This window comes from Sapajus apella, unplaced genomic scaffold (genome assembly GCF_009761245.1).
Source record: "Sapajus apella isolate SASKATOON/1434 unplaced genomic scaffold, GSC_monkey_1.0 scaffold38, whole genome shotgun sequence".
NCBI lineage: Eukaryota > Metazoa > Chordata > Mammalia > Primates > Cebidae > Sapajus > Sapajus apella.
In genome coordinates this window covers 892,347-919,949 of record NW_022436978.1, presented here as the reverse complement: position 1 = coordinate 919,949, position 27,603 = coordinate 892,347, and the positions used below count along the sequence as shown (strand labels likewise).

At 43.9% G+C, this 27,603-nt stretch overlaps 1 protein-coding gene and 1 non-coding gene across 3 annotated transcripts in view; one reads left to right on the top strand and one right to left on the bottom strand.

The window, feature by feature from the left end:
• SCAP (SREBF chaperone) overlaps window positions 1-26,851 on the bottom strand; it is a 65,262-nt gene extending 38,411 nt beyond the window's left edge. For both annotated transcript variants that reach the window (XM_032297955.1, XM_032297957.1), the window contains exon 1: window positions 26,705-26,851. The gene's annotated coding sequence lies outside the window, so the exon portion shown is untranslated. The remainder of the gene's footprint in view (window positions 1-26,704) is intronic.
• On the top strand, window positions 15,197-15,296 carry LOC116565092. The gene has a single exon (XR_004275251.1). It is a non-coding gene; the product is annotated as a small nucleolar RNA U13 (small nucleolar RNA).
• Window positions 26,852-27,603: the final 752 nt, after the last annotated feature.

Below are 27,603 nucleotides of genomic sequence, written 5' to 3'. Positions count from 1 at the left end.
AGATGGAGTCTCACTCTGTCACTCAGGCTGGAGTGCAATGGCACAGTCTCAGCTCACTGCAACCTCTGCCTCCCGGGTTCAAGTGATTTTCCTGCCTCAGCCTTCCAAGTAGCTGGGACTACAGGTAACCACAACCACCACACCTGGCTAATTTTTGTATTTTTAGTAGAGACAGGGTTTCACTATGTTGGCCAGGCTTTTCTCAAACTGCTGACCTTGTGTTCAGCCCACCTAGGTCTCCTAAAGTGCTGGGATCACAGGCATGAGCCACTGGGCTCAACCCCCTCCATTCTTTTCACTTTTTTTTGTTGTTGTTTAGTTAGGGTTTTTTGTATTGTTTTCTTTTTGTTTTCAATTCTTTTGAATATATTCATTCTTAGGAGTGGAATTCCTTGGTCATAAGACAATTTTCCCTAGTGTCTTTTCCTAAAATTTGTAGCTTCACATTTGTTTAAATCTGTAAACCAGGCCAGGTGTGGTGGCTCATGCCTGTAATCCAAGTACAGGTATTGATTGACTTATGACCTATGCAACTTACGACCATTTGACTTTACGACCACAATTGCTAGCCACGACTGCTCCGCGTCTGGCAGCGCAAACGTTGCCCAGTTGGGCGTACAACAGCACAGACCAGGTTCCGACAGCACTACCATCTCCGTGTGCACCATTTCAACTGTTATCCCAGACTCGGTACAGCAATTTGTGTTTTGTGTCTTGGATATTTTTCATCAAACCCCTCCCAATAAACTTCTTATACATTTCGAAGCAATGGACTCAAACATCGAACGATTTGCAAGGATTGAACGGATGGCACACGATGTGTTTCGTCTGTATCGTGAAATTTATGAAGAAAAAAAGAAACATACAATTCAGACAAAGCTCACCATGTTTATGAAAAAACCAACTCCGGTAACCCCAACTGCTGCCTCAGATGACGACATCAACGATCCGCAGCCAAGAACCAGCGGCAAATAAGATGTTTCGTACATGTTTATATATTTTGATATGTTTTGCAATTGGGAAAATGTCTCCTATGGTATTTTTTACACCTGTATTTTGTATTTTTGTATGAACCTGTATTTTGTAATTTTGTATGTTTTGCAAATATTAAACCAGTTGTACTGGTAATGCAGTGTTTTACTTAAACCTGACGAATGTAAAAATAAGAAACAAAATGGTGTAGAGATGATACAAACGGCATAAAATGAACAAAGAAAATTATGATATATAACAATGAAAGAAAATTATGATAAAATATGACTTAAAGATTTTTATAACATCATTTCACAGTACTGTACATATAGCCTACTCAACTTACGACCAAATCGTGTTACGACCAGTCTGTTGGAACCAATCGTGGTCGTGAGTCGAGCACTAGCTGTACTTTGGAGGCCAAGGTGGGTGGATCGCCTGAGGTCAGGAGTTCAAGACCAGCCTGACCAACATGGTAAAACCCCATCTTCAAAAAGAAAAAAAAAAAATCTGTAATCCAGCAGGGTGCAATGGCTTGTGCCTGTAATCCCAAAAGTCTGGGAGGCTGAGGTGGGAGATTACTTGAAACCATGATTTTGAGACCAGCGTGGACACTGTGAGACACTGTCTTTACAAAAAAGAAATTTAAAACTAGCAGGGCATGCTGGCACATGCCTGTAGTCCTAACTACTTGGGAGGCTGAAGTGGGAGGATCACTTGAGCCCAAGAGTTTGAGGCTGCAATGAGCTATGACCGCACCACTGCACTGCAGCCTGAGCAACACAGCGAGACTGCCTCAAAAAATAAAAGTAAACATCTGTGATCCATTTAATTTTTAGATAAGGTATGATACATAAAATTTTTTTCCTTTGACCTAAAGATAGCCAATTGTTCCAGCACCATTTGGTGAAAAGACTATCCTTCCTCCATTGAATTGCTTGGCGTCTCTGTCAAAAAACAGTTGTCTGGGCCAGGCACAGTGGCTCATGCCTGTAGTCCCAGTACTTTTAGGAGACCAAGGTGGGAAGATTGCTTGAGGTCAGGAGTTTGAAACCAGCCTGGCCAACATAGTGAAACCCCATCTCTACTAAAAACACAAAAAATTACCGAGGTGTGGTGGCACACACCAGTAATCCCAGCTACTTGGCAGTCTAAGAATTGCTTGAACCCAGGAGGCAGAGGTTGAGTGAGCCAAGATCATGTCACTGCAACCCAGCCTGGGTCACAAACTGTGACTCAGGCTTAAAAAATTGAAAACAAGGCTGGGTGTGGTGGCTCATACCCGTAATCCTAGAACTTTGGGAGGCCGAAGTGAGCAGATTTCTTCAAGTCAGGAGTTCGAGACCAGCCTGGCCAACATGTGAAACCCTGTCTCTACTAAAAATACGAAATAGCCAGGCATGGTGGCCTGCAGGCCTATAATCCCAGCTACTCCAGAGGCTGGGACAGGAGAATTGCTTGAACCTGGGAGGCGGAGGTTGCAGTGAGCCAAGATCATGCCACTGCACTCCAGGAGACAGAGTGAGACTCCATCTCAAAAAAAAAAAAAAAAAAAAAGATAAAATTTTGTTAGAAACTGCATTAAACCTGTGTATCAAATTTGCAAAGAACTGGCATGTTAAGTCTTTTAATTCATGAACGTGGTCTATTTCTTCATTTATTTAGATCTTTGATTTCTTTCATCAGTACTGTGTAATTCTCAGCATACATGACTGTACATGTTTTATTAGATTTATACCTAATATTTCACTTTTTTTTAGCAAATGTGTTTTCAATTTTGGTTTTCACATGTTCATTGTTCATACATTGATTTTTTTATGTTAATCTTTTATCCTGCAACTGTCCTGAAATCGCTTATTAGTGCTAGAGTCTTTTTGTTTGTGTGTCTAGACTCTTTGGGAATTTCCACGTAGACTTACATATCTGTGAACAGAAACATATTTCTTTCTTCCTTTCCATAATTTCTTTAAATTTTTCTGTACCGCTCCTTCTCCTTTTTGAGACTTCAAAAACATAAAAGATAAACCTTCTGTTATTGTCCCATGGGTCCCTGAAGTTCTTTATTTTTCTTCATTTTCTTTATTTTAATCTCTGTTGGTCAGAATGCATAATTTGTATTATTCTACCTTCACATTCACTGACTCTTCTGTCTTCTCCATTCTGTTATTGAGCCCACCCAATTAATTTTTCATTTAGGTTATCATATTTTGCAGTAAATAAATTTCTAATTTTCTGTTCATTTCAAGAGTATTCACCCTTACTTGTTATAGCAAGGTTTTAATTAATATTTTAATTATACTTTGGCTTTTAATTTTTTGGTAATTTCAACATCTGTGTCATGTTGTTGTTGCTATCTATTGGCTGTCTTTTCCCCTTATGATTTTTCTGATTCTTCATAGCTGAAGTAATTCTGAATTACTGGGCATTTTGAATATTATGCTATGTGACTCTAGCTCTTGTTTAAGTCCTACACAAAATTTTGAATTTGTTTTTGCAGCCATCAACCTAATTAGGTCCAGTCCACAAGTTTCTACCCACCTTCTCTGAGCAGTGGTACCAAGATGAGATCAGTTTTCAAAACCTTTGAAGTATTATTTTGATTTTTCCCAAGCATACCATCCAGGGGCCTGTGTGAAACTACTTGAGTAGTAATCTACTCCACACTTTAGTCCTCAAAGCCTTTGGTATGCTGTTTAGAGTCAGATGCACGTATGTTAGTTCAAAGGAATAGTCCAGTAGTTCATATGCAACTTTATGAGTTCAATTTCTTGAGTTCCTTCCTCCATGCAATATCTCTAACACTTTTCCTGGTCTTCTAGCCAGAAAGCCAGGGGTTTAATTATCCTGACCTGCTGAGTACCTCCCACAACTGTGACTACCTCTAGTACCTCCAGGGAAAAGCAATGAGAGAAAGGAAAGAACAAAATCAAGGATTCCCTTCATGCTCCTGGGACCACAGTCCCTATAAATAGAAGAATTCCTTTTCTATCCATCTGCCAATGTCACTGCTGTCTCCACCACCACAGAACTGCATGGAAGGCCAAAGCAAAAGAAAAGGAAAAAAGACAAAGCAAACAACACACAAGATTTCTTCCTTCACCCCCACTCCTGATCTATGAACATCCCCTTTCCTCCTCCTCAAACTACTGTCACCCAGGCTGGAATGCAGTGGTATGATCATGGCTCACTGCAGCCTCCAACTTCCAGGCTAAATCAATTCTCCCACTTCAGCCTCCCATGTAGCTAGGACTACAGGGGTGCACCACCACATTTGGCAAAATTTTTGTATTTTTAGTAGAGATGGGTTTCACCATGTCACCCAGACTGGTCTTGAACTCCTAGACTCAAGCAATCCTCCCACCTCAACCTCCCAAAGAGCTGAGATTATAGGCTGAGTCACCCACCATGCCTGGACCTCACAGGTCCCTTCCTGTCCCTTTCCAATTCACCTTATCTCAGAGGTCAGAGTGGATACAGATTCTACCAATACCGTGAGCAGGATCCCCTTGTGCACTTAGAATAAAGCCCAAGTGCTTCTCCCTAGCTCCCAGGGCTCTGCACAACCCACTGCAGTCCTCCCTAACTTCATCTCATGTCACCTCTCCCTGTTTTGCTCTCTTCCAATGCCTTATGTGTGCCAACCTCATTCCCATCTCAGGGACCTGGCACATACTGCTCCATCCTCTATTCCCTCTTCTGTTTATAGGCTGGTTCTTTTTCATCCTTCAAGTCTCAGCTGAAATATCATTTCTACAAAAAGACCTCCCCTGACAATATGTTTTCCAGTAGTTCTCTTTAAATGCACCTATACTCCCAGCTACTCAGGAGGCTGAGGTGAGACGATCCCTTGAGCCCAGGAGTTTTATGCCAGCCTGGGCAACATAGTGAGACCCTGTCTCTGAAAACAAACCTCTTGTTGAATAAGTGATGAGGAAACCAACCAACCCAACCAGCATCAGATATCAGAACAGTGCTCAGTACACATCTTCTCAACTTCTAATTGTGATACAAAGCACCTCAGGCATTCTGGGAGAAAGACAGACAGCTAATAATCCCCTCTCTGAATGAATCATCAACAAGGAACACTTCATCCATCCTCTTCTTCACAAATGTCCCAATCTAAATCCTTGTTAGAAATGCAAATTCTTGGGCCTATCCCAAACCTGGTGAATCAGAAAATCTGGGGGTGAGTCCCAGAAATCTGTATTTAACAAACCCTCCAGCTGACATTGATATATCCAAGTTTGAGAACCACTGCCCTACCAAACCCTGGAGCCCAAGAGTTTCCAAATTAAGTCAACTCTATGGTGCCCCCATTTTGAACATATGTCTAAACTGGACTAGCATGCCAGGCATGGTAGCTAACTAATGTCTGTAATCTCAGCAGTATGGGAGGCTGAGGCAGGAATATTGCTTGAGACCAGGAGTTCAAGACCAGCCTGGGCAACATACAGAGACCCTTTCTCTACAAAAAAATATTTTTTAATTAGCCAAGCATGGTGGCTCATGACTATAGTCCCAGCTACTTGGGAGGCTGAGTGGGAAGGATTGCTTGAGCCCAGGAGGTCAAGGCTACAATAAGCTGTGATTGCTCCACTGCACTCTAGCCTGGGCAAAAGAGCAAGACCTATCTCAAAAAATAAAAAATGAAGTGGACTAGTGGCAGATATCTAAAACCACCGGCCTAGAAAATTCTAACAGTCTCCTACCTGATTTTGCTACCTACATCTGCACTTCACTTCTGGTTTCTCTTCCCACACTGTCAGTATGGACAGCTTCCTAAAATAAAGACCGCTTATGGCCAGGCACAGTGGCTCACACCTGTAATCCCAGCACTTTGGGAAGCTGAGATGGGAGGACTGCCTGAGCCCAGGAGTTTGAGACGAGTCGGGGCAACACAGTGAGACCCCATCTCTTAAAAAAATTTTTAATGGAAAAAAAAACACAACTGCTTATGTCACCCCTTGCACAAAAGTCTTGAATGGCTCTCCAGTGTCTGCACATTTGAGACCATACTTCTTTATTACACAGGTACACTCAAAATATACTGAAACCTCTTTCCAGCTTTCTTCTTGTCAAATAAAAATAACTATACTTACAAACCATGTGTCAGCCTCTGGGCTAAGACTTTTGCCTACGTTATCTCCTGAATCCTTGTAACACACTTTTAAAAAATAACTGCTTTTATTATTTCAATTCCACAAATGAAGAATCTGAAGCCCAGAGGTGTAATCTGCCCCCATGTTACCCATCTAGAAGGCCCCCATGAATATCACAGTCATGCTGGGTATCTGCAATTCTTTTCCCAAATAACCTGCATTCCCACTTGCCACACCTTTGCAGTCAAGGATCTCTCTTTACTGAACACCCTTTTCCCATCTTCCCAGTCTAATTCCCCATCTCTAATTTCTCTATCTAGCCTTCAGGCACTGGATAAAATGCCATTTCCTCCATAAGCCTTTTCTAAACATCACCCCATTCATTTTCTGCCAAAAACACATAAGTACTGTTAAAACAACATTATGTTCAAACTATTAAGAGAGATCATCTCTGCCAATGCTGAAGACATCTGACAAAATTTAACTCTCATCCTTTTAAAATAAGAACAGACGGATGCTTAGTAAATACGTGTATGTTGATTTATACACATACATACATGCTGGTTGGGCATGGTGGCTCTTGCCTGTAATCCCAGCACTTTGGGTAGCCGAGGCAGGTGGATCACCTAAGGCTGAGAGTTCAAGATCAGCCTGACCAACATGGAGAAGCCCCGTCACTCCTAAAAATACAAAATTAGCCAGGTGTGGTAGCACACACTTGTAACCCCAGCTACTCAGGAGGCTGAGGCAGGAGAATCGCTCGAACTCGGGAGGCAGAGGTTGTGGTGAGCCAAGATCGCACCATTGCACTCCATCCTGGGTGACAAGAGTGAGGCTCAGTCTTTTAAAGTATACATATATATATATATATATACATACACACACACACTCACACACACACACACACACACACACACACAAAACATACACACACACACTCTGGGAGGCCAAGGTGGGTGGGTCACTTGAGGTCAGGCATTCAAGACACCAGCTTGGTCAACAAGGTGAAACCCTGCCTCTACTAAAAAACATAAAAATTAGCCAGGCATGGTGGCAGGCACCTGTAATCCCTGCTACTCAAAAGACTGAGGCAGGAGAACTGCTTGAATCCAGGAGGTGGAGGTTACAGTGAGCCAAGATTGTGCCACTGCACTCCAGTCCAGATGACAAAGTGAGACTCTGTCTCAAAAAATAATAATAAAAATACATATATACATACATATAATAATAAAATACCATTGTGCTTCAGCCTGGGTGACTCTGTCTCAAAAAAGAAAAAAAGAAAAAGACAATGAGGAAATTCTTATTAATTAATGATGAACTATCATACAGAAACATTTATAGAAAAATGCAAGGGAATAGTGTGCTACTTTCATGTAAGAGAACAATGGTCTCTGCTTATTTGTCTATAAATGCACAAAACACCTGGGAACGGACACATGAGAAGTGGCAGCACCGACAGCCTTGGGGGAGGATCTGGAAGCCAGGGGCAGGACGGAAGGGAAACTTTCCCGTGTATTTACCTTTCCAATTTTGTGTCATGTAAATGTATTTCTACACTGAAAGTTAAATATAAAAATAATGAACAAAGTTTCCTGTGGAAGCAGCAGACCTATTCTCTGAGCTTCTGTAACTATGTATTTTCACCTTGCTCATTCTGACTTTCTTAGCCTCCCGGATTGACTGCGGTCCCCTTCGGGAGAAAGGAATAACTGAATCGATTGCCTTGTGTTCCCTAGAGCACCCAGCACCTCACCTGGTGCCAAGCAGAAAGTCACTACAGGACTGTGCTAAACTAGTCCACTGGTGCAAACAATTCATCCCTTTGAGGAATGTTTTTCTGAAAGCTGTCAAGTGGACCAAAGCTCAGGGCAGAAAATTGCTTCTCTAAGCATCAAAATTAGCCAGTAAACTGGGAGAAATTCCAGCAGACCAAGTTAGCAGTATTGAAAAAAAGGCCGGGATGGGGATCGCTCACACCTTTAATCCCAGCACTTTGGAAGATCGAGGTGGATGGATCACCTGAGGTCTGGAGTTCAAGACCAGCCTGGCCAACATGGAGAAACCCCATCTCTACTAAAAATACAAAAAATTAGCTGGGTGTGGCGATGGGTGCCTGTAATCCTAGCTACTCAGGAGGCTGACTCAGGAGAATCACTTGAACCCAGGAGGCAGAGGTTGCAGTGAGCTGAGATCACACCACTGCACTCCAGCCTGGGCAACAAGAGCGAAACTCTGTCTCAAAAAGATAATAATTAAATAGTATTGAAAAAAATAAAGGAATTTTAGTTAATGAATGAAAGCTGATTTCAGAGAATCTAAAGCCTGAAAACATACAGATTCAAGAGGATGCATATTGCTACATTCAGAGTAATTGCTGGGATGGCACAGAAACACCCAAATTGAAGGAAGACCAAATTATATTAATTGGTTGTGGTTGTCACAAATAACTACATGATAATGTCGATCCTCTTGGGAACAGAGTATCAACAAACATACTAAAGATTTTCTTCCACAATGCCAGCTACGTACATTCTCACTCCCTCTTGACCTGGGCAGGAATGACTAACAAAGGGACTGAACAAGAATCAGGTTTGTTTATTTATTTGTTTGTTTATTTTTGAGATAGAGTTTCTTGTTGCCCATGGCACGGTCACGGCTCACTCCAACCTCTGCCTCCCAGTTCAAGCAATTCTCTTGCCTCAGCCTCCCAAGTAATAGGATTACAGGCATGCACCACCACACCAGGCTCATTTTCTATTTTTACTAGAGACCGGGTTTCACCATGTTGGTCAGGCTGGTCTCGAACTCCTGACCTCAGGTGATCCGCCAGCCTCAGCCTCCCAAAGTACTAGGATTACAGGCGTGAGCCACCTCACCTAGCCAAGAATCAGTTTTAAAGCTAGAAACAACTTGAGAACCCACAGGGCATCCTTGTCATTTCACACAATGAGACTCTTGGCCCATGGACAGACTGTCCTCAGCCTCAGTCCCAACAGGTACTGATAGGGGCACAGTCAGCACCAGCCTCCTGCCACCAGCCACACATGAGCATATCAGGCCACAGAGGCTGAAGACCCTTTGCCTGATTTCCTGAAAGAAGTGTGCTCTGCTGGAGGGCACCAAAGCTCCTGACAGTTTATACAATCAAATCCCAAAATGGGAAATGTGACAAGTCTCTGTTTCATTACTATTTCAAGAACTCTTAATATAAACGTTGCATGGAAGATAGTTCCAAACACAGAGCGTGCAAAGACGGGAGGAGTTTGTGAGGAGAACAGTGGCACAGAAGAAAGCACAGAGATGAGACTCACCTGGGGCCCTTTTCCTCAGGGTCAGGATCCAGGAGCCCCTAGAGCTCTCTCCAACATGCCAGCTGCCCACTTCACTGGCCCCTTCCAACAACTTCTCTCCCAGGAAGACCTCCCCTCTGTACTCTTTTCATGCCCACAAGCCACTAAGAGCCTTCCACCCTGCTCGCTGCTGGCCCCAAGACTCCCTCCACACTCTTGAAGGCAAAGGGTGGTACTGTGGGCTCACAAACCTAAACACTGTGGTTCCTGTCAAGTCTTTTTATTTTAATTTTTTTTGTTTCTTTATCCAGCTGCGCCAGGATAATCTGTCAAGTCACAATGTATGAAGCCTCACAGATAAACAAATCACATCTACATGGTGCTCATTCACAAATATTTGGTCAAAGTCTTAAAATGCAAAGATTTTTGTTTCTGTCTCAAATTGTGAGGCCTGCTGCAAGTTTTAATTGCTTATTTCTCATATCTATAATCTGGTACTAAGTAACATTTTCCAGCCAACAGGACAGCTGTGGACTATGATATGCACTGGGACCACAAATTCTTCCAAATGTTCGCAATCATTTCTCAGACTGGAACATGTTTGCCTTCCAGACGTTTATAGAGGCAACGGAACAGAAAGCTATCAAACTTCAGAGCTAGAAGAGATGGGATCCTCCAGCACAATATCATATTGGTAACAAAGAAACTGAGGCTTAGGGAGGGTCATGCCAGATGATCCAGGTCACACAGCAAATGACAACAGTCAACACTCTGGTTCCAACTCCCCGCGCCCAAGGAACACTTCCACGACAGTTGATTCCCCAACACCTCTCAACAAAATTATTTGTTTTAACCTATTTAAGGGCAGTCTAGTCTGGGCACAGTGGCTCAATGTCTTAATACCAGCACTCTGGGAGGCCAAGGCGGATGGATAACATGAAGTCAGGAGTTCGAGACCAGTCTGGGCAACATGACGAAACCCTGTCTATACTAAAAATACAAAAATTAGCCAGGCATGGTGGCGGGCACCTATAATCCCAGCTACTTGGGAGACTGAAATAGAAGAATCACTTAAACCTGGAGGCAGAGGTTGCAGTGAGCTGACATCATACCACTGCACTCCAGCCTGGGTAACAGAGCCAGATTCCGTCTCAAAAAAAAAAAAAAAAAAGAGCAATCTAGCAGATTTAAATATTTACTATAATCAGTGACAAAGTACTATAGTACTATACTTTGTTTTGTGGTAAAAATTTATATAACATAAACTTACCATTTTAGCCACTTTTAAGTGTACAGTTCAGTGACATTAGGTACATTCATATTGTGCAGCCATCACCACCATCCATCTTTTTCATCTTCCCAAACTGTACCTTTTGTCTTAGCTAGGAGATTAACTTTTTCTTTTAACTAGTATACTATATAACTTGTCAAAGGTTTTTCTGTAAAATACACTCATCTGACAATCTCTGTCCCAACAGCTATCTGCGTAGTAAAGGCACTTGGTGAAGCCTCCATTATTTCAATCTAAGGACCTGCCTGCTTGAAGACAGACTGTAAAATGCCTTCATGGATGAGTTATGACTCTTACGATCAAACACCATCAGGGCAGCCACTGAAAGGACTGACCATGAGGACACTATGCTGAAATGAAAAACGCCTAACAACCATCCTGGCTAACACGGTGAAACCCCTTCTCAACTAAAAACACAAAAAATTAGTCGGGCATCATGGCACATGCCTGTAATCCCAGCTACTCAGGATGCTAAGGCAGAAGAATCGCTTGAACCCGGAAGGTGGAGGTTGCAGTGAGCTGAGATCGAACTATTGCGCTCCAGCCTGGGCAACAAGAGCAAAACTCCATCTCAGAAAAAAAAGAAAGAAAAAGAAAAACGCCTACAATACGCTATTTCCTAGTTGTGGTGACATCATGTCCCTACTGGTGTCCTACCTTCTGGTTGTGCTTCTCAGCCTCCCTTCTTGCTTCCCTAAAGAGTTTGTTCCTGGCCAGCTTTCCTCATCTACCCTTTCTCCCGAGGGCTTCTCATCCAGACTCCTGGCTCCAAGTCTCATCTGTTCGCTTATGTCTCCTACATATGCACCTATCAAGCATCTCCCCTAAACTCCTTATTCACACTATTTCCACTCACTATTTCACTTGGTATCTCCACTCAGATGCCTTATAAACACTTCAAATCTAACAAGACCAAAACAGAACTCTTAATTTCCCCACAGTATCTGTTCTTCTCCAGCCATCGCAGTTAATTATACTACTAGCTATCCTGCTTATGGCTTGGGCCAAAAGTTTAGGAAACATCCTAAAACAAGCCCACATCTGAAACAGCTGGTTACAACAGATTTATCACCAAGTCAGATCCCCAACCTGACCAACCATCATCATCTCCCTGGCTGCTCTCCTATCACTGATCACTAGGACAGCAGGAATAGCCTCTATTCATTCCTACTTCATTATATCCTTGATACATCTTTCTAAAGCACAAATCACTCATGTCACTACCCTGCTCAAAACACTCAAATGGGCCAGGCGCAGTGGCTCACGAGTGTAATCCCAGCACTTTGGGAGGCAGAGGCAGGTGGATCACTTCAAGTCAGGAGTTCAAGACCAGCCTGGCCCAAGACCAGCCTGGCCAACATGGTAAAACCCTGTCTCTACTAAATATACAAAAATTATCTGGGCATGGTAGTGCTCGTAATCCTAGCTATACGGGAAGCTGAGGCACAAGAATCACTTGAACCCAGGAGGCGGAGGTTGCAGTGAGCTGAGAATGCATCACTGCACTTGAGGCTGGCAGCCTGGGTGACAGAGCAAGACTCTCAAAAAAAGAAAAAGAAAAGAAAAGAGGCCGAGCGTGGTGGCTCACGCTTGTAATCCCAGCACTTTGGGAGGCTGAGGCGGGTGGATTACGAGGTCAAGAGATCGATACCATCCTGGTCAACATGGTGAAGCCCCGTCTCTACTAAAAATACAAAAAATTAGCTGGGCATGGTGGTGCGTGCCTGTAATCCCAGCTACTCAGGAGGCTGAGGCAGGAGAATTGCCTGAACCCAGGAGGTGGAGGTTGCGGTGAGCCGAGATCACGCCATTGCACTCCAGCCTGGGTAACAAGAGCGAAACTCCGTCTCAAAAAAAAAAAAAAAGAAAAGAAAAGAAAGAAGTCAGGGGCTTAGCCTTCTTCCCTTGTTCACTGCTGAATCCCCAGAACTTCAACAGTGTCTGACACCTAGGGAGAATTCAGTAAGTATTTGTTGACTTGGAAGTCTTTTGGGTTTTTGTTTTTGTTTTTTGAGATAGGGTCTGGCTCTGTCACCCAGGTTGGATGCAGTGGTGCAATCATGGTTCACTGCAGCCTCGGCCTCCCGAGTGATCCTCCCATCTCAGCCTCTCACATTGCTGGAACTACAGACATGAGCCACCACATCTGGCTAATTTTTTTTTTTTTTCTTTGTAGAGATGAGGGTCTCACTATGTTGCTCAGGCTGGGACTTGAGGTTTCTTTTAAAAAGTAGATATTAAAAATACATCTCAGATGACCAAGTGGGGATTTATTCTCAAAGTACAAGGATGGTTTAACAAAAATCAATTAAGGTAATATGCCACATTACCAGAATGAAGGAGAAAAACACAATGATCATCCCAATTGATGCAGAAAAAGCATTTAACAAAATTCAAGATTTTTTTTTGTTAAAAAACACTCAATGAAACAGGAATAGAAGGCAATATCCTCAACATAATAAAGGGTATACATGAAAATCTCACAGCTTACATCACACTCGATGGTGAAAGACTAAAAGTTTTTCCCCTAAAATCAGGAACAAGACAAAGATGCCCACTTTTGCCACTTCTATTTAATCCAGTATTGAAAAGTTCTAGCCAGAGAAATTAAGCAAGAACCTTCTCACTGCCTCATTTACCCTTTCTCCACAGGCATCTAAACTGGACAGAAAATAGTAAAATTATTTCTGTTCCTAGACACATAATCTTAAATGTAGAAAACCCTAAAGATTACACACACACACACACACACACACACACACGCACAGACACACACAGACACACACAGAGAGAGAGCACTAATAAATGAATTCAACAAAGTTGTAGGATATAAAATGAACATGCAAAAATTAGTTGCACTGGCTGGGCGTGGTGGCTCACTCCTGTAATCCCAGCACTTTGGGAGGCCAAGGCAGGTGGATCACGAGGTCAGGAGTTTGAGACCAGCCTGACCAATATGGTGAAACCCCATCTCTACTAAAAATACAAAAATTAGCTGGGTGTGGTGGTGCATGCCTGTAATCCCAGCTGCTTAGGAGGCTGAGGCAGGAGAATCACTTGAACCTGGGAGGTGGAGGCTGCAGTGAGCTGAGATCGTGCCACTGCACTCCAGCCTGGGCAATAGAGGGGAAAAAAAAAAAAGAAAAAAAAATTAGCTGCATTTCTATTGTTCACTAACAGTTAACAATCTAAAAAGAAAATATTCCATTTATAATAGCATCAAAAAATAAAATACTCAGGAATAAATTTAACCAAGGGAGACAAAAGACATAAACTGAAACTACAAAACGTTGCTGAAAGAAATTAAAGACATAAATAAATGGAAATAAATATCACGTTCATGGATTAGAAGACAATATTATTATTATTATTTTTTTTTTTTTTTTGAGGAGGAGTTTCACTCGTTACCCAGGCTGGAGTGCAATGGCGCGATCTCAGCTCACTGCAACCTCCGCCTCCTGGGTTCAGGCAATTCTCCTGCCTCAGCCTCCTGAGTAGCTGGGATTACAGGCACGCGACATCATGCCCAGCTAATTTTTTTCGTATTTTTTTTTTTTTAGTAGAGACGGGGTTTCACCATGTTGACCGGGATGGTCTCGATCTCTTGACCTCGTGATCCATCTGCCTCAGCCTCCCAAAGTGCTGGGATTACAGGCGTGAGCCACTGCGCCCGGCTTTTTTTTTTTTTTTTGAGACAGAGTCTCGCTCTGTCACCCAGACTGGAGTGCAGTGGTACAGCCTCGGCTCACTGCAACCTCCGCCTCCCAGGTTCAAGTGATTCTCCTGTCTCAGCCTCCCGAGTACATGGGATTACAGGTGTGCACCACCACACCTGGCTAAATTTTGTATTGTTAGTAGGGACAGGGTTTCACTATGTTGGCCAGGCTGGGAAGACAATATTCTTTAAATGATAACATTATCCAAAGCTATCTACAAATGCAGTCCCTATCAAAATGCAATGCAATCCCTATTAAAATTCTAACAGTTGGCGAGGCACAGTGGCTCATGCCTGTAAACCCAGCACTTTGGGAGGCCAAGTAGGAGGACTGCTGGGAGCCCTGGAGTCCTCAAAGCTAGCCTGGTGAGACTCCATCTCTACAAAAAATTTTTAATTAGCCAGGCACAGTAGTACGCACCTGTCGTTTCACCTGCTTAGCAGGCTGAGGTGGGAGGATCACTTGAGTCTGGGAATTCAAGGCTGTAGTGAGCAGAGATAGTGCCAATGCACTCCAGCCTGGGTGATAGAGTGGGACGCCATCTCAAAAAAAAGAATATTGTCTTCCAATCCATGTAGGTGGGGTTTCTTTCAATTTATTTGTCCAAAAAAAAAAAAAAAAATGGAGAGAAAAAAATTCTTTCCATTGATTTGTCCAAAAAAAGGGGAGGGACCCTCAATAGCCAAAACAATCTTGAAAAACAAGAACTAAGTTGGAGGACTCACACTTACTGATTTCAAAACTTCCTACAAAGCAACGGAAAGCAAAACAATGTGGTACTGGCTTAAGGATAGACATAAACCAATGGAATAGAATAGAGTCCAGATCTTCTGTAGTTCACCAGAATGATAATTGGGTGTTTCAGAAACATGTGAGATGTGTCATTCTCAAACCTTGTTATGACATCAGCACTACCCATCTAACCTGAAGAAAAGAAAAAGAAAAAAAAAAAACAGAAACTCTCACAAATATGATGTACTGATTTTTGACAAAAGGTACCAGTCACTGGGAAAAGGACAGTCTCTTCAACAAATGCTACTGGGAAAACTAGATAGTTAAATGCAAAAGTGAAATTGGACTTTTCTTTTACATTATACACAAAATTAACTCAAAATAGATCAAAGAAACGAAAGAAGAGGAGCTAAAAACTATAATGTCCTTAGAAGAAAACATAAGAAAAAGATCTTCATGATGCTGAATTTAGCAAGGACTGAAAAGTAGAGGCAACAAAAGAAAAAAATTGATAAACTGGAATTCATAAAAATTAAAAACTTTTGGCCAGTCGTGGTGGCTCACGCCTTAATCCCAGCACTTTGGGAAGCCAAGACAGGCAGACCGCTTGAGCTCAGGAGTTTGAGACCAGCCTGGGCAACATGGTGAGATCAATACAAAAAAAATTAGCTGAGCGTGTCTGGTAGTCTCAGCCACTTGAAAGGCTGAGGCAGGAGGACTGCTTGAGTCTGGGAGGTGGAGGCTGCAGAAGTGAGCCAAGACTGCAGCACTGTGCTCCAACCCTGGGTGACTGAGGGAGACTCTGTCTTAAAAAAGAAAAAAAAAGTTAAAAACTGTTGTGCAAAGCACACAATAAAGGGAGTGAAATGATAACCAGCAGAATCGGAGAAACTATTTGCAAGTCATATATCTAATAAGGGATTAATATCCAGAATATGTAAAGAATTCCTACAACTCAACAGTAACAACAAAGTAACAATAAACAATTCAAAATTAGAAAAGGACTTGAATAAACATTTTTCTAAAGAAGACATATAGGCTTGGTGGGGTGGCTCATGCCTGTAATCCCACCACTTTGTGAAGCTTAAGTGGATGGATCACTTGAGCTCAGGAGTTCAAGACCAGCCTAGGTAACATTGCGAAACCCCATCTCTACAAAAAAATATGTTAGCCAGGCATGGGGGCGTGTGTCTGCAGTCACAGCTACTAGGAAGACTGAGGTGGGAGGATCACTTGGGACCAGAGGAATGAGGCTGCAGTGAGCCGGGATCGTGCCTCTGCCCTCCAGTCTCGGCAACAGAGCAAGACCCTGTCTCAAAAAAAAAAAAAAAAAGGGCCGGGCGCGGTGGCTCAAGCCTGTAATCCCAGCACTTTGGGAGGCCGAGGTGGGTGGATCACGAGGTCAAGAGATCGAGACCATCCTGGTCAACATGGTGAAACCCCGTCTCTACTAAAAATACAAAAAATTAGCTGGGCATGGTGGCGTGTGCCTGTCATCCCAGCTACTCAGGAGGCTGAGGCAGGAGAATTGCCTGAACCCAGGAGGCGGAGGTTGCGGTGAGCCGAGATCGCGCCATTGCACTCCAGCCTGGGCAACAAGAGCGAAACTCCGTCTCAAAAAAAAATAAAATAAAATAAAAAATAAAAATAAAAATAAATTAAAAAAAAATTCAAACAATGACGAAAAAGAAGATATACAAATGGCTGATCAGCATATGAAAAATTGTTCAACATCAATATTCCCTAGAAAATGCAACTCAAAATCACAATGAGATACCAATTCCTACCCATTAAAATGAATTTTATTAAAAAACCAAGAAAAGGAAAATAACAAGTGTGGGTGAGAAAATGGAGAAATTGGCACTCCTGAGCATTACTGATGAAAATGTAAAATGGAGTAGCCACTTTGGAAAATCGCTGGGTGGTTCCTCAAAAAGTTGAGCATAGATTTACTGTATGTTCCAGCAATTCCTCTTCTAGGTATATATCCAAAGAATTAAGGTGGGATTCCCACAGACATCTGTATAGCCATGTTCATAACAGCACTATTTACAATAGTTAAAAGGTGAGAACAGCCCAAATGTCCCCTGACAGATGAATAAACAAAATGTGGATATCCATAAAATATAGTATTATTCAGCCTGAAAAAATAATAAAATTCTGATACATGCTACGACATGGATGAACCTTAAAAACATTACACTTCGTTAAATACAAAAAGGCACATATAGTAAGATTTCACTTACATGAAGCAGCTAGGACAGGCAAACTCATAGAAAGAAAGGAGAAGAGAGGTTGCCAGGGGCAGAGGGAAGAAGAAAATGGGAGTTATTTAATGGATAGAGAGTTTCTATGCAGAATAATGCAAAAGTTCTGGAAATGGATAGTGATGGTCGCACAACACTGTGAATGCATTTAGTGTCAGTAAATCGTACACTTAAAAATGGTTAAAATTAGGCCGGGCGCGGTGGCTCACGCCTGTAATCCCAGCACTTTGGGAGGCCGAGGCGGGTGGATCACGAGGTCAAGAGATCGAGACCATCCTGGTCAAAATGGTGAAACCCCGTCTCTACTAAAAAATACAAAAATTCAGCTGGGCATGGTGGCGTGTGCCTGTAATCCCAGCTACTCAGGAGGCTGAGGCAGGAGAATTGCCTGAACCCAGGAGGCGGAGGTTGCGGTGAGCCGAGATCGGGCCATTGCACTCCAGCCTGGGTAACAAGAGTGAAACTCCGTCTCAAAAAAAAAAAAAAAAAAATGGTTAAAATGGGCTGGGTATTTTGGCTCACCCCTGTAATCCCAGCACTTTGGGAGGCCAAGGCGGGTGGATCACTTGAGGTCAGGAGTTTGAGATCAGCCTGGCCAACATGGTGAAACCCTGTCTCTACTAAAAATACAAAAATTAGCCAGTGTGGTGGTGCATGCCTGTAGTCCCAGCTACTCAGGAAGCTGAGGCAGGAAAATTGCTTAAACCTGGGAAGTAGAGGTTGCAGTGAGCAGAGATCGTGTCATTGCACTCCAGCCTGAGTTACAGAGACTCTGTCTCAAAAAAAACAAAAAAACAAAAAAACAAATAGCTTTTGTTTGTTTTGAGACACAGTCTTGCTCTGTTGCCCAGGCAGTAACACAATCCTGGCCCATTGCAGCCTCTGCCTCCCGGGTTCAAACAATTCTTCCGCAGCTTCCCGAGTAGCTGGCATTACTGGTGTGCACCACCACGCCCCGCTAATTTTTGTATTTTTAGTAGAGATGAAGTTTCACCATGTTGGCAAGGCTGGTCTCGAACTCCTGACCTCAAGTGATCTGCCTGCCTTGGCCTCCCAAAGTGCTGGGATTACAGGCATGAGCCACCGCACCCAGTCACCAAATAATTTTAAAAGTATGAGAACAGGCTTGCCTGCCACCATGTAAGACATGCCTTTGCTCCTCCTTCACCTTCTGCCATGATTATGAGGCCTCCCCAGCCATGTGGAACTTATATTCATTGGAAGAGACCTGCAAAGCTACCCTGGGCACCTGGCAAGACTCCATTTTGATCATAGTGCAAAGAGAGCTCTCAGATTGAACCAGAAATTAGCCACAGTTTCACTGAGTCCTCAACCACTTAATTCACTGCCAGAGTTCTACTGTTGTAAAGAGAGAAGCAGCTTTGAGAGAAATGCTTTTAAATTGAAATAACCATGGCGTTCGAACAAAATAACATTTGGTATTCTTAAGTGACTCTTTTAGACTAAGTTAATGGTAGCAGAACTGCTTTTTTTTGACAGAGTCTTGCTTTGTCACCCAGGCTGGAGTGTAGTGGCACGATCTCGGCTCACTGCAACCTCTGCCTCCCAGGTTCAAGCGATTCTCCTGCCTCAGCATTCCAAGTAGCTGGGATTACAGGCATGCACCACCACGCCCAGCAAATTTTTTTTTAGTAGAGATGCAGCTTTACCACGTTGGCCAGGCTGGTCTTGAACTCCTGGCCTCATGATCCACCTGCCTTGGCTTCCCAAAGTGCTGGGATTACAGGTGTGAGCCACCGTGCCCTGCTGAACTACATTTAAGTGTGTACACAGATGGCTGTAATCCTAAAATACTTACATGTTGCAAATTCTTTTCAGATTAAGTTGGTCATCCTAGAACAGGGGATCAAGATCTAGCCTTAAGAGAACTTGTTTTTTAGCCTCACTACTAGTCTTATTGTTGCTGCTGACAAACCATCTTACACTTAGGCCAATGGTTATACATAGCATCAGGTAAGATCACTGCATCTGCTCAGTAAGTGCATCACCATTGGGAACAATTAAAAAAAAAAAAGAAAAGGGACCTGGGGGACACAGCCAATGAGGAAAAAGACTGGCACTAGAGACCCTAAACAGGCTCTGGATGGAGAAACCCAGGTATAGCATAGGGCTACAGTGAGATGTGGGACTGGTAAAAACAATTAAGTGAACATCTGTATACAGAAGTCAACACCCCTATCTCGGCAAGAAGAAAGCCTGACAACTAGGCATCAGCTCCTCAAGCAGAAAGCTAAAGGGTCTTCTCTAAGGAGAGGAAAGGATCCCAAAGAAAAGAACCTTACATTTTGGCTTCTAGGAACCCCTGCCCACCCCCAGATCCCCAGCACACTAGTTGGCTACCTTATTCACCCCAAAGTAACACCTATCAATTAATAAACTTCTCCCAAGAAAAAGTATAATGAGAAGAAGACTGAAGAATATAGATGAAAGAGTGTCCCCAAGTTAATGACTAAGTGACAGACGTAACTGAGTGATAGGTATACAAGGGCTTATTGCTCTCTACTTGCACGTATATTTGAATTTTACTATAATAAATATTAAAAAAAAAACAATCCTTCAAAATGTGCAAAGCTTTTAAAGAATTTATCCCCTTACAGATTTTAGCAAAAATGAGTACAGAGGAGGAGGCAGGGAAAGGCAGGGCTCAGAGGGATTCAACAGCATAAAAAAATTAAAGAAAAAAAGAGAACAAAGGTTTGGTTACAAGAATATGATCACAATAATGTTTACAACAGGAAAGAAATGTAGTATATATTCTATAGTAAAATATGAGACAAAGAGCAGAAACCATTAAAAACAATCTAGGCCAGGCGCGGTGGCTCAAGCCTGTAATCCCAGCACTTTGGGAGGCCGAGGCGGGTGGATCACGAGGTCAAGAGATCGAGACCATCCTGGTCAACATGGTGAAACCCCGTCTCTACTAAAAATACAAAAATTCAGCTGGGCATGGTGGCGCGTGCCTGTAATCCCAGCTACTCAGGAGGCTGAGGCAGGAGAATTGCCTGAACCCAGGAGGCGGAGGTTGCGGTGAGCCAAGATCGCGCCATTGCACTCCAGCCTGGGTAACAAGAGCGAAACTCCGTCTCAAAAAAAAAAAAAACAATCTAGGCCGGGTGTGGTGGCTCACGCCTGTAATCTCAGCATTTTGGGGGGCCTAGGTAGGTGGATCACCTGAGGTCAGGAGTTCAAGACCAGCCTGGCCAACATGGTGAAACCCTGTCATTTTTAAATAAATAAATAATTTTTAAAAATAAATAAATAAAAAATAAAAACAATCTAGAAGATTAATACAGTAAGCACAAGCTAGAAGACCCTAGCTACAAATCTGACTCTGAGCTTCCTAGTGGCCAAGGCAGAGAAAGCAATATCACTGACATGGTTCCAGTGTACTTAGAGGTATAGTGATCGCAGTCACTCAACCTGAAAAAATTTTCTCAGCAGCTTCAGAGGTTCCTTGGAAACTTCTGATAAAGATTGCAATATAAACTGATGAGACCATGAAAATGAGTTGAGTGAAAACAACTGGAAGAGAGACCAAAATTAGGCTTTCTCATGATCTAGCTTCACCCAAAGACAAAATATTATAGATCTGAAACAGGTACAATGAAGCACCTTGAAGCCCAATTCAATGGATGTTCTTTCCACAGCTGAGCTCAGCTGTGGCTTTTGGGAGTTGAATTCAAGATTATCCTTCCTGACAAGCATATGAGATGCAACATTCTCAGCTGCCTGCTAAACATGATGTCTCTAACAGTCACTGTCACTGGAGTTGACAAATGCACATCACTGTCAAACCCTACCAGGGCTCAGGCATGAAATAAGGGACCTAATCACAACATGAGGCAGCATGAACATGACCTTTTAGAGGAAGGAAGGGTAAACTAGGCAGGCCAGCTGGGGGCAGATCATGAGAGTGAGGAACTACTCACTATGACCGGGGACCCTGTGAGTGACAGTGCAGTCCTCCAAAAACTGCAATCCAAGCCCACAGCCAAATGCAGCAAACTGGGCTGAACAAGGCTGCTCAAAGGAGAAAATCATTGGAAAACATAAAAATAAATGAGATTTCATGTTCAAAAACGAAAAGTGTCAAATAGTTTTTCCCATGAAAAGAACCTCACAGGCTGGGCCCAATTGCTCACGCCTGTAATTCCAGCACGTCCAGAGGCCAAGGCGGGTGGATCACAAGGTCAAGAGATCGAGACCATCCTGGCCAACATGGTGAAACTGTCTCTACTAAAAATACAAAAAAATTAGCTGGGCCGGGTGCACCTGTAGTTCCAGCTACTTGGGAGGCTGAGGCAGGAGAATTGTTTGAACCCGGGAGGCAGAGGTTGCAATGAGCCGAGATCATGCCACCGCACTCCAAACTGGCGACAGAGCAAGACTCCGTCCCCCCCAGAAAAAAAAAAAAAAACTCACAATATAATGCAGAAAATGGATACAAAACAGTAGCAAGAAAGCATGAGAAAGTGCCCAAGAAGCCTGACAGTGGCTACCAATAGGGTTACAATTTAACTTTAGGTTTTTTTGAGCTTACAATTTTTCAACATGGATGACTTGAATTAAAAACAAACTCTACCAGCCTGGGCAACATAGTTGAGACCCTGTCTCTACAAAAAATTTTAAAAATTAGCCAGGCGTGGTGGCCTGTGCCTATAGTCTCAGCTACTTGGGAAGCTGAGGTGGGAGGATTGCTTGAGCAGAGACTGAAGCTGCAGTGAGCTGTGATCATGCCACTGCCCTCCAGCCTTGGGTGACAGAGCAAGACACTGTCTCAAAACAAATAAACAAACAAACAAAAAAAAAACCTAAACAAAAACTATTCAACTATAAAACGATAAGCTGGGAAATAAGATATTTTTAAAATCAGATAGAATTCTGGAACGGCTCATTTTGAGGTAATCTATCAACTACTGCAGTGGAATGAAATGATGAAACCAAGTCTAGCTTGTAAAATAATAAGAAATCAACATATCTGAAATTTCAATATTTAGATGATTTGAAAATAGTCTAAAATTGGGGAATGGCACAAATACAACCACTATAACTGTCATATTTATGTGAACTGATTATTTGAGTCCTTCTGGCCTCCAGCCAAAATTAAGATGTTTAAAATAGAAGAGGTTCAACCAAATTTTAACATCTAGATTTGTCTAAGGGACCATTATCAGTCACCATAGCTTCAAATTTAAGACTGGTTCTATATTTGAACCACAGACACAACGACCTCTTTCACATCAGTGACTGTAATTTTTTTTGTTTCCTTTTTTTTTTTAAAGATGGAGTTTTGCCCTTGTTGCCCAGGCTGAAGTGCAATGGTGCGATCTCGGCTCTCTGCACCCTCCGCCTCCCAGGTTCAAGCAATTCTTCTGCCTCAGCTTCCCAAGTAGCTGGTACTACAGGTGTCCACCACCATGCCCGGCTAATTTTTGTATTTTTGGTAGAGATGGGGTTTCACCATGTTGCCCAGGCTGGTCTCAAACTCCTGACCTCAGGTGATCCACCTGCCTTGACCTCCCAAAGTGCTGGGACTACAGGCATGAGCCATCACGCTCTGCCAGCACCTTGTATATTTTATGCTTTCTGAAAAAGCTAAATATCAAATAAACCAGTGGTTCCCAAATGTTTTGATCATGAATGCCCAACAACAAAACTTCAGGTACATGCTCCCAATATATGTATACTTACCTATATATATGTACCACAGTGATAATACAGTGTACATTATGTAGTACATAATAAAAATTAAATAAGGTGAGGGCTGATACCTGTAATCCCAACACTTTGGAAGGCTGAGGTGGATGGATCACTTGAGGCCAGGAGTTTGAGACCAGCCTGGCCAATATGATAAAACCCTGTCTCTACTAAAAACACAAAAATTAGCCAGGCACAGTGGCACACGCCTGTAATCCCAGTTACTCGGGAGGCTGAGGCAGGAGACTGAGGTTGCAGTGAGAACAGATAGCACCACTGTACTCCAGCCTGGGGGACAGAGTGAATGAGACTCCATCTCAAAAATAATAATAATAAATGAGGCTAAAATAAACATGAAAATTAGTTTTATTTTTTCCTGAGACCCATGTGCATCTTTATGCTTACATACCATCTTTGGACCTCACTGCAAAACTTCCTTATGACTTAGCATCCCTGCAAGCATTCTAGGGTAGCGCCCTTGACTACTTAGGCAGAAACTGTCAAATGGTAGTGGTCAAATTGCTTCTTCTACTACCCTCATCTGCCAATGAGCAACAGAGAAGACTGTGAAGCCACAAGGTAGAAGAACAGCATAAAAGCATGGACTCAGGCCGGGCGCGGTGGCTCACGCCTGTAATCCCAGCACTTTGGGAGGCCAAGGCGGGCAGATCACGAAGTCAAGAGATGGAGACCATCCTGGCCAACACGGTGAAATCCCGTCTCTACTAAAAATACAAAAAAATTAGCCGGGCGTGGTGGCATGAGCCTGTGGTCCCAGCTACTCGGGAGGCTCAGGAGGAAGAATCGCTTGAACCTAGGAGGCGGAGGTTGCAGTGAGTCGAGACTGTGCCACTGCACTCCAGCCTGGTGACAGAGCAAGACTCCATCTCAAAAAAAAAAAAAAAAAAAAAAAAAAAAATTAGCTGGGCGTGGTGCATGTGCCTGTAGTCCCAGCTAGTCAGGTGGCTGAGGCAGGAGAACCACTTGAACCCGGGAGGTGGAGGTTGCAGTAAGCCAAGATAGCACCACTACACTCCAGCCTGGTGACAGAGCTCAGTCTAAAAAAAAAGCATGGACTCTGTCATCAGCTAAACCTCAGTTTGCACACCTGCTCTGTCTCAAATTCACTTGGTGACCCAGGTGATCAAGTCAAATAACCTCTCTAAAACTCATCCATAAAGGGGGTGCTAACAGTGTTATCTCATCTGGATATCATGAGGACTAAGTGACATAAGCTAATATTACAGTACCTAAGACAGTGCCTAAACAGCACAAAGGCTCAGTAAATCTCACCCAGAAGTATTAATTTGGGTGCCAAAAGATGACACCTGAACCTTGTTTCTTTAGCCAACTCAGGTAGCAAGTTCTAATGGAAGTAGCTCAGGTGGCAGAGGTGTGGTTTGAAGGATAATCCACCCTTGAAAAGCTGAGTGACCTTGTAAGAACCCGGCTTCCCGGCTGGGCGCGGTGGCTCACGCCTGTAATCCTAGCACTCTGGGAGGCCGAGGCGGGTGGATCACCTGAGGTCGGGAGTTCAAGACCAGCCTGACCAACATGATGAAACCCCATCTTAAAAAAAAAAAAAAAAAAAAAAGAACCCGGCTTCTCTATGAGGAGTCCTCTCATCTGTTCAAGGGGATGATGACACAAACTGAATATGAAGTACCAGTCAGAGCCAGTAAAACTAACCCTGGCAACCACCAATGGTTGACAGTAAGTCAACAGCACACGAACCTGTCATTCCAGGATCCCAGAGGCATGTTCACATTCACACACATGGCTAGACACTGAGAGAGAAAACATCCCTAAAGACTACCAGCAAATGTTAATAAACATACCTACACTGAAGCCCACAGGCACGGTTCCTTTCCCAACTGGGTAGTTTACTTGCAGTTTACTTGTTCACATATGACTTCAGGCAAATCACATCTTTATGTGATTTATGCCTCCATCTTTTTTTTTTTTCGTTTAATTTCTGAATCTCATATGCCTCCATTTTTCTAGTAATAAGCTTAAACTTTTTATCCACCTCATAACAGTGACTGGGGGAATGGGGGAAGGGCCCCAAAACAGTGATTATAATATAGTACATGGAGATCTCTAGAGAGGGGCTGTTTTTGTCACAAGAGCAAAAGAGAGCATTCCAACATCAGATCGGTTCACTATAAATTTTAAAAGCCTAATTTTTTCCATTTCAATTTATGATCAAAAGAATACAGAAATATATTTATAGTGTTAAATATATTTATATAGTGTTTTTTATATCGTGTGATCAGTGGGAATGCTGCAAACGTGTAAAACATCTAAAATGTAAAGGGGTCACAGTGGCTGATGCCTATAATCCCAACACTCTGGAAGGCCAAAGCTTGTATAATGCTTGAGCCCAGGAGTTCAAGATCAACCTAGGCAAGACAGCAAGACCCCCATCTCTACAAAAATTATCCAGGCATGATGGCACACACCTGTGGTCCCAGCTGCTGGGGAGGCCAAGGTGGGAGGATTGATCACCTGAGCCCAGGAAATCAAGGCTTCAGTGAGCCGAGATCGCGCCACTGCACTCCAGCCTGGGAGACAGAGTGAGACCCTGTTTCAAAACAAAACAAAACAAACAAAAGACAGATCTTTAGGCATCACTGAGGAACACCTAAAATGTATACAGCACTAACTAGACACCCTTGCCCCTGACTCCCTAATAAAAGCATCAGTCTTTAGCACAACATCCTGACATGATGGCAAACCAATAAGGCCACCGCATAACCAAACTCCACAAAACTTTTGGCCAAATAAAAGAAACACACGCAAAGCTAGCAACATTAAACCTTTTCTATGGCCGCTTCGCAATAACTATTACAAAATCCCCAGAAAGAGTTTATTCACCGAGCTCCGACTGTCACCATACAAGGTGGAGCAGTAAGTGACCTGCACCAGGGACTGACTCCTGCCAGAGCCCCCACAGGGACTCACTGCCCCCCTCCGCATTCCCATCTGGACAACTTCCTGGGATTCAAACAGTCTGGATCCAGGACTCCCCGCAACTAACGCTATCGTGACATTATAAGCCAGTATAATTCTGAGATTATTAATAAACCCACTCAGAGTAAAGAGAAGCAACATCAGTGAGCAAAGTTTAGGTTTAAGCAATACGGAAAACTAGAAACCAAGCAAAACCAGCAAAGCAGCTAGCGTTGTCTCTCAATCAGATCTTCCAAAGAGGCAGAAGTGGAGAGCACGCTCTCCCTCGCACTCCGGAAAACCCAGACAGCCCCACAGCAGGTTCTACACCAGCTGCCCCGAGCAACTAGGCCAGATGATGCGACGGCGGGACCTCCTCTCCCCACTCTCCCCGGCACATCCCGGGCTCTCGGAGATCTGGTGGGGACGCGGGGCTCCCCGGGCCGGCCCAGGTAGGGGCGCGGCCAGGGTGGGGGTGGGGACGCGGCGGCCCTGCCCCCTTGCCCGGCTGCGGTCTCCAGGGCTGGCCCACACGGCTGCTGGACAGCGCCATGCCCACGCACCCCCTCCCCTAGCAGCCCCCATCCCGGAACTCCCGGCTCCGCGAGGCTGGCGCCGAGCCGGAGCCCGCAGGCAGGCGCCCTGGGAACCCGCACTACAGTACCTGTGGCCGCAGCAGCTCCTGGGCGGCGGCGGCGGCGACTGGGGCGGCAGCAGGGGCGGAGCGCGGCGTGCGCGCTCCCGGCCCGCAGTCCGGTGCGTAGCGCCCGCCCTCTCCCTCCTGGCTGCCGGGCGCCCGCCCCTTCACCTCTCACCTCCTACCTTTCCCCTCCCGGGCCGCCGCCCTCCGCACGTGCGCCCAGCGGCGTGCGCGTGCGTAATCGAACTGCGTTCGCGACTCCCGTTCGCCCCCTGGTGGACACCCGAGGGAAGTATGGGCGGCCGGGCAGGGCAGGGCCTGAAGCAGAGTTAGGCCCGCATCTGTCCTCAAGAACTTGCAGAAGGCCGGGTGCAGTGGCTCGCGGTTGTAATCTCAACACTGTGGGAGCCCGAGGCGCGAAGATCGCTTGAGCCGAGGAAAGTTAGAGACCAACTTGGGCAACCTAGAAGACTTGTGTCTCCACAAGTTAATTAGCCAGGTGTGGTGGTGCGTACCTGTGGTCCCAGCTACTCAGGAGGCTGAGGTGAGAGGATCACCTGAGCCCAGGAGCTTGAGGCTACAGCGAGTCAAAAAAAAAAAAAAAAAAAAAAACCCACCTTGCACAAGATGCTCATGTTCCCTGTTTTATAATGACAAAAAATTAGAAGCAGCTGAGCCAAGATACCCTGCAAATGCAGATGAGAATAAATAATGTCCATAAAACTAGTTACCCTACAGCCATTTAAAAGGCATTTAACCATGTTCCACAGGGAAGAGGTATTTGTTATAACAGCAACAGTTACGTTCATTGAATGCATACCCGGTGTCAGGTGCTGAGCTGGTATTGTACATGTCCTCCCAATTTAGCCCTCCTGGAAACCCGAGGTAGGCCTTGTTATAGGGCCTCACAGAAGGGGAAGGGG